We start from the raw sequence: 12,169 nt of genomic DNA, 5'->3' as shown, positions 1-12,169 counted from the left end.
CGACCTAATTACAAAGTAGGAGGAGAGTGCTTTATATAGTCACTCTCTCTCTTCATTAACTACCGAAGCTCATGGGTCATGGGGAATGTGAAAACTCATTAGTTATGTGTCATAGAATATGATTCTATGACACATAGTTAATGTGTAGATAAGAGTGGTGACTTTTGACCTTTGAGTGCACACTCTCAAGGGTGTGTTCACACACTAGACTAGGTTGAGCTTGATTCTCAACACGCCCCCTCAAGCTCAACTTTGGTCAACTACTTCGGTTGATGTCCGCTTCGGCTCGTATCCGGTTCAGACAGTATCCAGATTTCGCTTGTACTCCCCCTTAAGATTGGCAAGTCAAGGACCATCAATCCAAGGTCTAACAGGAATTGCCGAAGCTTGTCGGTTCCTAGGGCTTTGGTGAAGATGTTGGCTGTCTGAAGATTCGTAGTGATATGTTGAAGGTCGACATCACCAGCTTGAACACACTCTCGAATGAAGTGATAGTGCACTTCGATATGCTTCGTGCGTGCGTGGAACACCGGGTTTCGAGCCAGATAAATATTGCTCATGTTGTCGTAGTAAAGGAGAATAAGATCTTTGATGGGAATGCCCATATCCTTTAATATCCTCTCGAGCCATATGGCTTCACATGTTGCCACCATTGCGCCCCTGCATTCGGCCTTTGTGCTTGAAAGAGCGACTGTTGGTTGCTTCTTGCTACTCCAGGAGATGGCTCCACTTCCGAGGGAGAAGATGAAACCAAAGGTTGATCGTCAGTCGGCTTTGTAGCCTGCCTAGTCGGCATCTGTGTACCCCTCGAGTTGAATTGGCGTGGCCGACTTATAGAGAATGCTATAGTCCATCATTCCACTCACGTATCATAGCACTCTCTTTGCACAATCCAAATGAATATCTCGTGGCGTTTGCATGAACTGGCTAAGAAGGCCAACCGGATAGCTCAGGTTTGGTCGAGTGATCATGAGGTAGATAAGACTATCGATCAGTTGTCGATATTGAGTCGGCTCACACTCTGTGGTGCCAGAATTGGCATCTAGTTTGAGGTTTCGGTCGAGAGGTGTTGCCACAAACTTGCACTCAGTCATCCCAAACTTGTATAACAAGTTGAGAATGTAGTGTCGTTGGGAGATCATAATCCCGGCTAGAGTCCGAATTACCTCGATGTTATATACATATAACGTTGGTGAGGGTAGGTTACCAATATTTACATTAGGGAAGGGTACGTTCACTAATGTTAAAAAGGGGACTAATGATTGGATAGAAGGAATGATAGGTGCATGCACTATCATGATTTGGACAACCAATGAATGGAGAGCCTTTTAGAAAGGCACATCTATTCAAGGGGCCTAGGAAAAGGTATAAATATGAGGCTTAGCTACCCTCATAATTACATTACGTCGGAAGGTTGTTGTCTTAGACACTGGTGGTGCAAGCTAGGCTTTCGTCTTGACGATCATGTTTATCTCTTCCAAGGTATTAGTCATCCTAATATCCGGCGGTATGGGACGTCGGTGGTAGGTTGGTTATGTCTAGATCATAGCTCGGGGGTGGTCGGGTGGAACGGGTTCTTCTATCCATTCTATTTTCCTTCTTTTACTTTAGTTTGGTCTATTGATTAGTAATAGGCTCTTAACAGTGGTATCAGAGCATTTACTAACAATTTTTTTGTTGTTTTGATGTTTTTTGTGTGTGAGCGATGGGGATCTAACAAGGCTCATCATGCTCTTCACGTGATCAAAACAACATTCTTAACCCAATATTCTTCTTTCTCGATCTCTCTTTTCTTTTCTATGATGCTTTCTTCTTGGTCATATGGAAGTGGTATTATGTTTTCTTTTCTTTTCTTTCTTCTTTCTACCATCATACGATGTTAATGTACTTATGCATCGGGTCGAGCGTGTTTGCACTAATCACACACGCTCAACTCATGGCCCTTTTGCATATTGCGATGTATCTCCCACTCTCCCCTCTCTTGAGCCATCTCTTACGATAATAATTATTCTTGTGCATCGGGTTGAGCGTGTTTGCCCTAATCGCACACACTCACCTCATGGCCCTTTTGCATATGATGTTGAGTATGCCACTCTTCCCTTTATTGAGCCATCACTTGGCTGATTCTATGGGATGTTGTGGTCTTGACGAGGTGTATGTCGCCTACCTATGCCACTCTACTCTCTATTGAGCCATCACTTGGCCAATTCTATGGGATGTTGTGGCCTTAACGAGGTATATGTCGCTTACCTATGCCACTTTACTCTTTATTGAGCCATCAATTGGCCGATTCTAGGGAGATGGTGGTCTTGAGGAGGTGAATGTCGACTACCTTAGGGTTTCATACCTTAAGGCATGCTTAATGATTCATACACCTAATTGATTATTATTCTAATTAATTTCTAATTACACAAATTTTCGTTTCACTTTTGTATGATTTTCTAGTAATTGTCATTTACCCACCCACAATTAACTCTCTTTCTTGCCCTTATTTTAAGTTCATCTACACTATTTACGTACGTTTAATGGTGTAACGATTCATGTAGACTATTTTTTAATATTGAGTGGGCATCATGCCGTTTTTTGAACGATTTTTTCCAACGGCTCATCTAGGTTTAACTCATATTATTGAGCCTTAGAACTCCAGTAAAACCACATGAGTTCCCCTATTGATGTTTTACTCATAGATTTGAGTTCTACATCTTTGCGCACAACACCACCGCCACATGTATCAATTTGTGGCTTATGTCACAATTGCGCAAATTACAACCACCATATTGGGATGTATATGTGCATACCTCGCACCATCCATTTATTTGTGACATTTTTTTTTAGTAGGTAACACATGGGTTTTTTGACCCTTGTTTTCGTCACTGCTTTATTCTTATGGGTAGTGCCTTATTTTATCGTATTTGCCATAACATTTGCTTGTTACTCGCAAGACTAGAATATTACTCGCGAGTGCACTTGTTTTTTCACGTAATACACTTTCTCGACCATATCAATACATGTTAGGTTGGCATTCTAATATAAGGCTAACTAGGAAACTACGTTGATGTTAGAACCATGGTTGAGCCTCGGGGAGCCGCCATGATTATTCAAGATAGAGATCCGAGAAAGACATCTTAGCTATGTTTCCCCCCATGGTTTTTAAAACACCATAGTGTTACCATAGTTATCGGATCTCGAATCACATCTCATATGTCTAGAGGGGTAAAGACGTGACATGCTTTCTTGGTAAAGTTCTTACAATCAAAATTTCAAGCATTCATTTTGCTTGTGTATTTTTTGAACCTCCTTATTTATATTTCATACCCACAACTTGCATCATGGAACAACTTTTGAACGTTGTTGGAGCAATCTCTCCGACCGAGACCTCTCAACTCCAATCCGCATCTCACACACAAGTTGCGATCACTATTGAGCAATTGCTCACTACTACCTTGAATCAATTGGCCGAAATGAGGTAGGCCAATATGGCATTGGAAAAGAAATTCCAAGAATTGACTATTGCGTCCAAGAAAGAAGGTGACCCTTCTTTCGTAGTAATGCCAATCAAGGGAGATAAGAAAGAAAGAACCGAGGAGGCCATTAGCACTTGGCTTGGTCGTTGGGAGTCTCACTTTGAGGTCCACCCCAAGCCCAATGCTGTAAAAATTGGTTACGTCGGTCGTGAGTTAGGTGGTCGAGCTGCTACTTGGTGGCGCGGCCTAAGGACTACAAAGAACTTACCCACAACTTGGGAAGGTTTTGTTGATGTTTTTAAGAAACAGTTTTTGCAGCCACCTTCTCAAACTGAACAAGCGCAACACTTGTTCACGTTGTCGAGTAAGCCATTTACCTCTCTCGAGGATTATGTGCATCATGCTTGGACCCAGATCCAAAAATCGGGACTTACGGGTGAGAAATGGTTTGTTGCTTGCTTTTTGAATGGTATTCGCAATGGGGATTACCATTGGATTGTCCATGACAAGGACCCCACAACTTTCGAGGAAACCGTCAACATTGTACTTCGGTACCATAAGACTTCCAAGAAATACCACAATAAACCCAAGTTCGCCAAAACTCTGAATGTCAAGTTCACTGGGAATCGTAAGCAATCCAATGACACTCTTGACCGCGACTCCAAGAAACCTAACCTCTTCTGTGCATATGCAAGAAGCGGAGCCACACAAAGGATACCTGTCGTCGTCTTGAGAGGAAGTCAATGAACACCCCTCCTCAAGACAAATCTATGAGTCACACAGGTGAGTCTTTTGATGTTGTTGAAGTTCATACCAACCACTTAAGTTCATGTGAATGCACTTTTCCTTCACATTTACTTGAACCTAATGATTTACTCTGAGTAGCCGGGTATATCAATGGAACACAAGCACATTTCTTGTTTGATTCCGGTAGTTCTCACAATTTTCTTAATGATCACTTTGTGCAGCAAATGGAACTCCACATAAACGCAAGTGATCATATCTATCAAGTCCAAATGGCAAATGTAAGTGTTCAATACATTAGTGGCATTGTTTGTCAACTGCCAATTCAAATACATTAGTGGCATTGTTTGGAGAAGCTTGACTTTCATGTTATGAAACTACAATCCACAGATGTCATTTTAGGATACCCTTGATTTTTTAATAAAAACCCTTCTTTTTCCATTGATTGGGTTAATCACTCAATCACATTTGAACTTAGTAATTGTAAACATTTTATTCACTGTTCCAAACTTCCTTCTCATTCACTTGTGTCTTCTAAATCTTTAAGTGAGTATTCAAGTTCATTAATTTATTCGTGTGTAATTGATCCTACGCTTCAATTTTATTATTTTAATATTGACGCCACACCATTACCACATTATGAACAACGATTACTCGACTCTATTTTAGATGATTTTCAAGACGTGTTTCCTAACGAATTGCCACTTACTTTACCACCAAAACGTAATGTGGACCATCAAATTGAACTCATTCCTGGTGCTACTCCTGTGAGCATTCCACCTTACCGACTTAGTCGATTAGAAGAGGATGAGATCGCTAAACAACTTAAGGAATACTTGAGTATGGGCCACATTAGGTATAGTAAATCACCTTGGGGTGCGCTGGTTCTATTAGTTAATAAGAAGGAAGGTTCATGGCGAATGTGTGTCAATTATCGCCGTTTGAATAAAGTGACAATTAAAAATGCATATCCATTACCTCGTGGCGATGATTTGATTGATCGTTTGCATGGGGCTCGATATTTTACGAAAATTGACTTACAGACAAGTTATCATCAGATTCGCATTGATGAGGATGATATTCCTAAAACTGCTTTTCGTACGCGCTATGGCCATTATGAGTTTTTTTGTCATGCCTTTCGGGTTGACTAATGCTCCAGCCACATTCCAACAAGCGATGAATGACGTTTTCTGAGATCAACTTGGTGATTTTGTTGTTGTCTTCTTGGATGATATTTTGATATATAGCCGTACCTTGCAAGATCATGTTCAACATGTTCGATTTGTTTTGCAAAAGTTGTGTGACAACTATTTCTATGCAAAACATTCAAAATGTGATTTTTTCCAAAAATCTATTGTGTACCTAGGTCATTTAATTACGGAAAATGGTGTTGAAATTGAACCTTCTTGTATTGAAAAGGTTAAACTTTGGCCCATTCCTCGTAATATTCGTGAACTGCGATCATTCTTAGGGTTTGTTGGATTTTTACGAAAATCAATTCGTAACTATTCCAAATTGACTACGCCATTAACTGACCACTTTTAAAAGGTTATCCACGTAAGTATGTCAAACCAATTGCATGGAATGAACAACTTGACAAATAATTTGAGACACTCAAAGAGCATGTGTGTTTGGCTCCCACTCTTCTATTACCGGACCCTTCTAAGCCTTTCTCAATCGAAACCGATGCTAGTGATTATGCTATTGGTGCCGTTCTTTATCAAGGCGGTCACCCTATTGCTTTTGAAAGTAAAAAGCTTGATGCTGCTCAATTTCTGCATTCAGTTCAAGAGAAAGAGTTGTTTGTGGTAATACATGCACTTAAAACATGGAGGCACTATCTCTATGGAAATAAATTTGTGGTTACAAAAGACCATCAATCATTGAAGTATTTTTGTGACCAGCTAGATCTTGTTGGTCATAAAGGCCGTTGGGCTAACCTTATGCAAGATTTTGATTTTTCCATACGGTATCGCAAGGGTTTAATGAACACTATTGCGGATGCTCTTAGTCGCATTAAAGAAGTTAACATGCTTAGCTTCACGGAAATAAAATCTGATCTTTTAGATCACCTTTGAGGGAAATACCTTGATGACAATTATTTTTCGAAATATTGGACGAAAGCCAAATTTGGTTTAGATGCCGATACTAGCACCCTACCCTCGAAGGCGATCTTTCACATTACAAACGGTTTGCTCTACCGTAGTGGAAAGGTCTGTGTTCCACATTTACCAAACGTAAAACAAAAAATTCTTCATGAATGTCATGATGCACCATCCGCTGGTCATCCTGGAATACAACGCACACTCGTTCTCATCTTGAGTATTTTTTCTGGCCTAAGATGCGCTCTAACGTGCATAAATATGTAACTCAATGCTTCCAATGTCAGATTAATAAGTCGGAACGACTTAAAGCTGTTGGCCTTTTACATCCCTTAGATATTCCCTACAACAAATGGGAAAGTATCTCGATGGATTTTATTGTTAGTTTACCTCGTACACAAAGGGGTCATGATGCCATTTGGGTTGTCATTGATAGACTAACAAAATTGGCTAGATTTATTCCTACCAAAACCATGGTAATTGCTCAACAATTGGCTTATCAATTTGTTGATGAGTTATTTCGTTTTTATGTATTACCGATGGATATTGTTAGTGATCGAGATTCCAAGTTTACTAATGACTTTTGGACTCAAGTCTTTAAGAAACTAGAAACTACATTGAGCATGAGTTCCTTAGATCATCCTCAGTCTGATGGACAAACTGAACGAGTTAATCAAATTATTGCGGACATGCTTCGAGCTTATGTAGCAAAAACCCCTTCTAAGTGGGAGCAATACCTTCCTATCTTAGAATTTGCCTATAATAGCTCTAAACATACATCCATTGGATATAATCCTTTTATGTTGATGTATGGTTTTCAGCCACGTGCTCGAGTTCATGTCACGATTCATCGTGATACATTAGACAGTACATGCAATTTTTTGCAAGACATGAACCAAATGTTGCATATTGCCAAAGAGAATGTCAAGGCGGCTCAAGTTCGTGCTCGATTTTATGCTGATAAGGATAGACGTCCTCGTGCATTTACTATTGGTCAAAAAGTTTTTTTGCGTGTCCCTACTGACTCTACGTCATTGTCTACGGGCAAGTGCACTAAGTTAGACCCACGATATTGTGGCCCATTTGAAATCCTTAAGCGAGTTGGGTCATCTGCTTATCACCTTGCCTTACCCCGTAACGTTGGTATTCATCCAGTTTTTCACATTCGTTGTCTAAAACCATTTTTAGGCTCTGGTGATAACACCATCACAATCCAAGATCTTGTAACATTAGAGGATTTTTCTTACAAACCTCATGTTCCTTAACGAATTCTTGATTCTCGTACTAGACGTTTACGTTCTAAAGAGATTCGGCTATTCAAGATCAAATGGATGGATAAACCTATTGATGATGCCACATGGGAATGCAAGCATATTCTTAAGGCACAATTTCCTCACTTTATATTGCAAGAGTGTAATCTTTTGAAGTAGGGGAGTATGTTATGTACACAACGTTGGCGAGGGTAGGTCACCAATATTTACATTAGTGAAGGGTATGTTCACTAATGTTAAAAAGGGGACTAATGATTGGATAGAAGGAATGATAGGTGCATGCACTATCATGATTTGGACAACCAATGAATGGAGAGCCTTTTAGAAAGGCACATCTATTCAAGGGGCCTAGGAAAAGGTATAAATGTGAGGCTTAGCTACCCTCGTAATCACATTACGTCGGAAGGTTGATGTCTTAGACACCGGTGGTGCGGCCTAGGCTTTCGTCTCGACGATCGTGTTTATCTCTTCCAAGGTATTAGTCATCCTAATATCCGGCGGTATGGGATGTTGGTGGTAGGTTGGCTATGTCTCGATCATAGCTCGGGGGTGGTCGGGTGGAACGGGTTCTTCTATCCATTCTATTTTCCTTCTTTTACTTTAGTTTGGTCTATTGATTAGGAATAGATTCTTAACACTCGATGCCAAGGAAGTAGTGGAGCTCTTTCATGTCCGTTATCTCGAATTTGCTGGAGAGGAGGGACTTGACCTTGTTAATGTCGACTAGATGCTCACCTCCAATGACTAGATCATCCACGCATACAATGATGACGATCAGACTTTCGGAATTGCTTCTTACATATAGAGAGCTATCGGATTTTTTCATTCGGAAACCGATTCGATGAAGATATTGTGTTATCTTCGAGTGCCAAGCACGTGGTGCTTGCTTAAGGCCGTAGAGAGGCTTCTTGAGTTGGCAGACGTCTTTTGGATGAATGTTGGATTTGAAGTTGGGTGGTTGTACCATGTACACCTCCTCTTCTAATTCACCTTGAAGAAAGGCGTTCTTGACATCCATCTGGTGGAGGTGCCACCCTTTCGCTGCTGCAAGCGCTATCATGGTTCACACGGTTGTCATCTTTGCCACCGGGGCAAAGGTCTCTTCATAGTCGATGCCTTATGCTTGTGTGTAGCCCTTTGCTACAAGTCGAGCTTTGTAGCGGTTGACGGAACCGTCGGCATTGTACTTCACTTTGTATATCCATCTGCAGCCGATTGCCTTCTTGTGCAGTGAGTGAGGGATGAGATCCCATGTCTCATTCTTGCTGAGAGCTTGCATCTCCTCATTCATCTCTTCGACCCATTGCGGATCTTTAGCGGCTTTGGCAAAGCTCTCCGGTTCTCGAACTGCTGCCACCTTCATGATAATGGCATAGTGGTATGCCATATAGTCGTTGTAGCCGAATCAGCTAACTGGATTCTTCTCTCGGGTGGAGCGACGAAGTTTCTCATTTGCCGATGTGAGTGCTTTCTCAACTCCAGATGACCTCATAAGAGGCACATCAAAGCCATCGAACTTACTATCGAGTGAATGAGTCGATTCGTTGCCGTCGAAGTGATCGTCTTCATATTCCGGCATTTTGGCCTTCCCTTTGTCCATCTTTGGACTTGGCCGAGATGTGCTTTGGTTGCTGAGAGGCTCTTGTGGTCCGCTCAATCTGGTTGAGATCGGACTCTCTTCGAGTATTGACCTTAGTTGATCATCATCTTTTGTGTTGTTGAGGTCGTTCGTAGATGGTTTGGGAGGAGTCGGCTCGGGTTTGTACCATGATGTCGATTCGTCAAAGACGACATCCCAACTTACACGAGTCTTCCGAGTAGAGGGGTTGAAGCACTTGTACCCCTTTTTCTCGAGTGAGTACCCCACGAGGATGCACTTCTCTGATTTTGGGTCAAGCTTCTGCCGCTTCTCATCGGGAATGTGCACATATGCAATGGAACCGAATATCCTTACATGGGATAGATCCGGCTTCTTCCCATAGTATTTCTCGTGCGGGGTGACCTCGTGCACTCTAGATGTTGTGCACCGGTTCATGAGGTAGACTGCGGTATTTGCAGCTTCTGCCCCAATATGACTTGGGCATATGCTTCTCATTTAGCATGGCCCTTGCTACTTCGAGGATGTGTCGATTCTTGCGTTCAACTACACTGTTCTGTTGTGGTGTGTGTAGGCAAGTGAATTCTCGCCGAATTCCTTCTTGTTGAAGGTATGTCGTGAACGCATCGGAGAAGTATTCCTTTCCTCCATCTGACCGAAGACATCGTACATGGCAGCCAGTTGTCTTTTCAACTTCGCTTTTGAATTTTTGGAAGTGTGTAAACACTTCGCTCTTCATCTGTTAGAAATATTGAGAATCGATTAGATAGGTATATAGAGTTACAACTACAGAGATGAGATATATGAAAACAAAACTTCTATTACATATGAGAGTAGCTCACAATGGTAATTTTCCCATGCACTCACACCTTAGAGCTTAGATAGGATATGGACCAGCTCACTACAAAATTAGTGGGGACTGATAATCAAGCCAACCACTATGAAAAGAAAGTGGATTGCTTTCTATGTTTGGTCTAAGTATAACATTAAATGTGCAAGTCAGTTGATAGTAGTGGAGATATTCCTTTTCTGTCAACTGACTTGTCATTTAATATGACCAACTCCCTAGGTACAAGCTAGTGCTAGATAATACTTATCTTGAAGTCAATGACGCTGTCGTGAAGATCCGTCACTACGCGCGGATCGTGAGGCGGAACCGCCGGGGTTCTGGACCAGAAGGATTTAGAGTCGTTTGGCGAGAAAGTACTTAAGAAAGATTGGGAAAGAGAGAAGATGAGATTACACGATTGATTTGATAACGAATTTCTTCTTCTTAATTTTCATAAAAAAAAACCGTGTTTTTCTCCTCCCCCTTCCCTCTTTTATAGATGCTCTCATGCATATGATGCATGTGAGGGTACAAGGCATGCATAAATTGCATGTTTGCCATTTGGCGCTTAAGTATTACATGTGGTGCATGCTAACCATGTCACTCATTTTAGCACTCATGGATGAGAATTTACATGTAAAAGTACAATGATAGAAATGTAATTTCAACTAAATACTATGGCTTAATGGTAAGCCATTTGACTCCTAACTTGGAGGTGCAAGGTTCGAATCCATACTTGCCCTCCTTGTATATGTAAATATGTATATATTTTTATATATTTATTTTATCTAGTCGCCGGATGCCGACGCCGACGCCGGATACCGGTGCTGCCGCCGGATGCCGACGCCGAATACCGACATCGGATTGCGGTCGGATCACCGGCTCCATCGCGGGTCCGGTTTTGGTTGGCCAAAACCCTTTACGAGTAGCTAGCCACCTCCACTCTAAGTTCAAGTTACCTTGAACTCTCTATGCTCCACACATAGACACGAAGATAATATCTTTTGCTTCACCTTATATATGATGAGAGCCGTATTTGTCGTGCCTATGTGGGATATCTCACAATTTTCTCTTTTCTTTTCACAAACTTTATACCCTCATATCTTGACATTTAGTTGTCCATTTCTCGTGTAATAAAGTGCATTCGAAACCTCCATCATTTTGTACTTTAGATATTAAAAATGTTATCTTCACAATTATTGTATTACATGATTCATACTCGATTTTGTACGTTTTATGGGATTTTCACACTATTGCCGAAAATCTTCACGACATCCACCCCCACCAAACCGCACGTCCTTCGGTACGTGCCAAGAAGAGAAGAAGTGAGATTTCGGCTACGATGATCAATTAGATTCCTCCATGTCTTCATTTTCATCTGGCCTATTATGTTCATCGTCGAGGTAATCGAGGTCAGGATCCTTGTCTTGTCTTTTCTTGAAAAGCTTTACTCTTTTTCCCGCAATGGGTACGACCAACCTTGATTCGTCTAGTTCCGCAAGGTGGTATGTGGCATTATCGTTGGCACTTGTCACCACATACGGCCCGAACCATCTTCTTGCGAACTTCCTTGTTGTACTATGTTGATTGTCAAGGGTGCTGTCGTAGACCAAAACCCAATCCCCTTCTTCAATCTTCTTGGGACGAAGTCGATGCGTGTTGTCGAACCGAACTTTGTTCTTTACTCGGGCTGCCTTCATCATCTTTCGCGCTTTTTCTAAATCTTCAGGTCTTCTTTCAAGTTGCCTTATCCGCGCCGCTAATAACTCTTCTCGGTTCATCTCGTTCTCCCACGGTATCGCTACCCATGAGGCGATCGTCCTTTCGATGGGCATAATCGGCTTTTGTCCATACATAAGCTCCGTCGGCATATACCCTGTCACCGAGCTATGTGTCGTTCTATCGGCCCACAAGACATAGGGTAATAGTCGTGGCCAATTCCCGACTCGACCGTTGCATGCCCGTACGATGGCTTTAACGATAGGTCCATGCCCTCGCTCGATCTTCCCATTTGCTTCCGGATTGTAGGCAGTCGTGAGGGAGAGCTTCACGCCTAGTCTTTCGAAGAGCTCCGTCGCTTCGTGCGCGTCCAACTCCCCTCGGTCGGCCACTATCTTCCCTACACATCCATATCGGCAAACAACATCTTCAAGTAGAAATTT

Source organism: Azolla caroliniana, unplaced genomic scaffold (assembly GCF_043228905.1).
Source record: "Azolla caroliniana isolate FFs.n. ecotype wild unplaced genomic scaffold, voAzoCaro1.0.p SCAF_1, whole genome shotgun sequence".
NCBI classification, from domain to species: domain Eukaryota; kingdom Viridiplantae; phylum Streptophyta; class Polypodiopsida; order Salviniales; family Salviniaceae; genus Azolla; species Azolla caroliniana.
The sequence above is the reverse complement of the archived record's forward strand: the minus strand, read 5'-3'. Positions refer to the sequence as shown.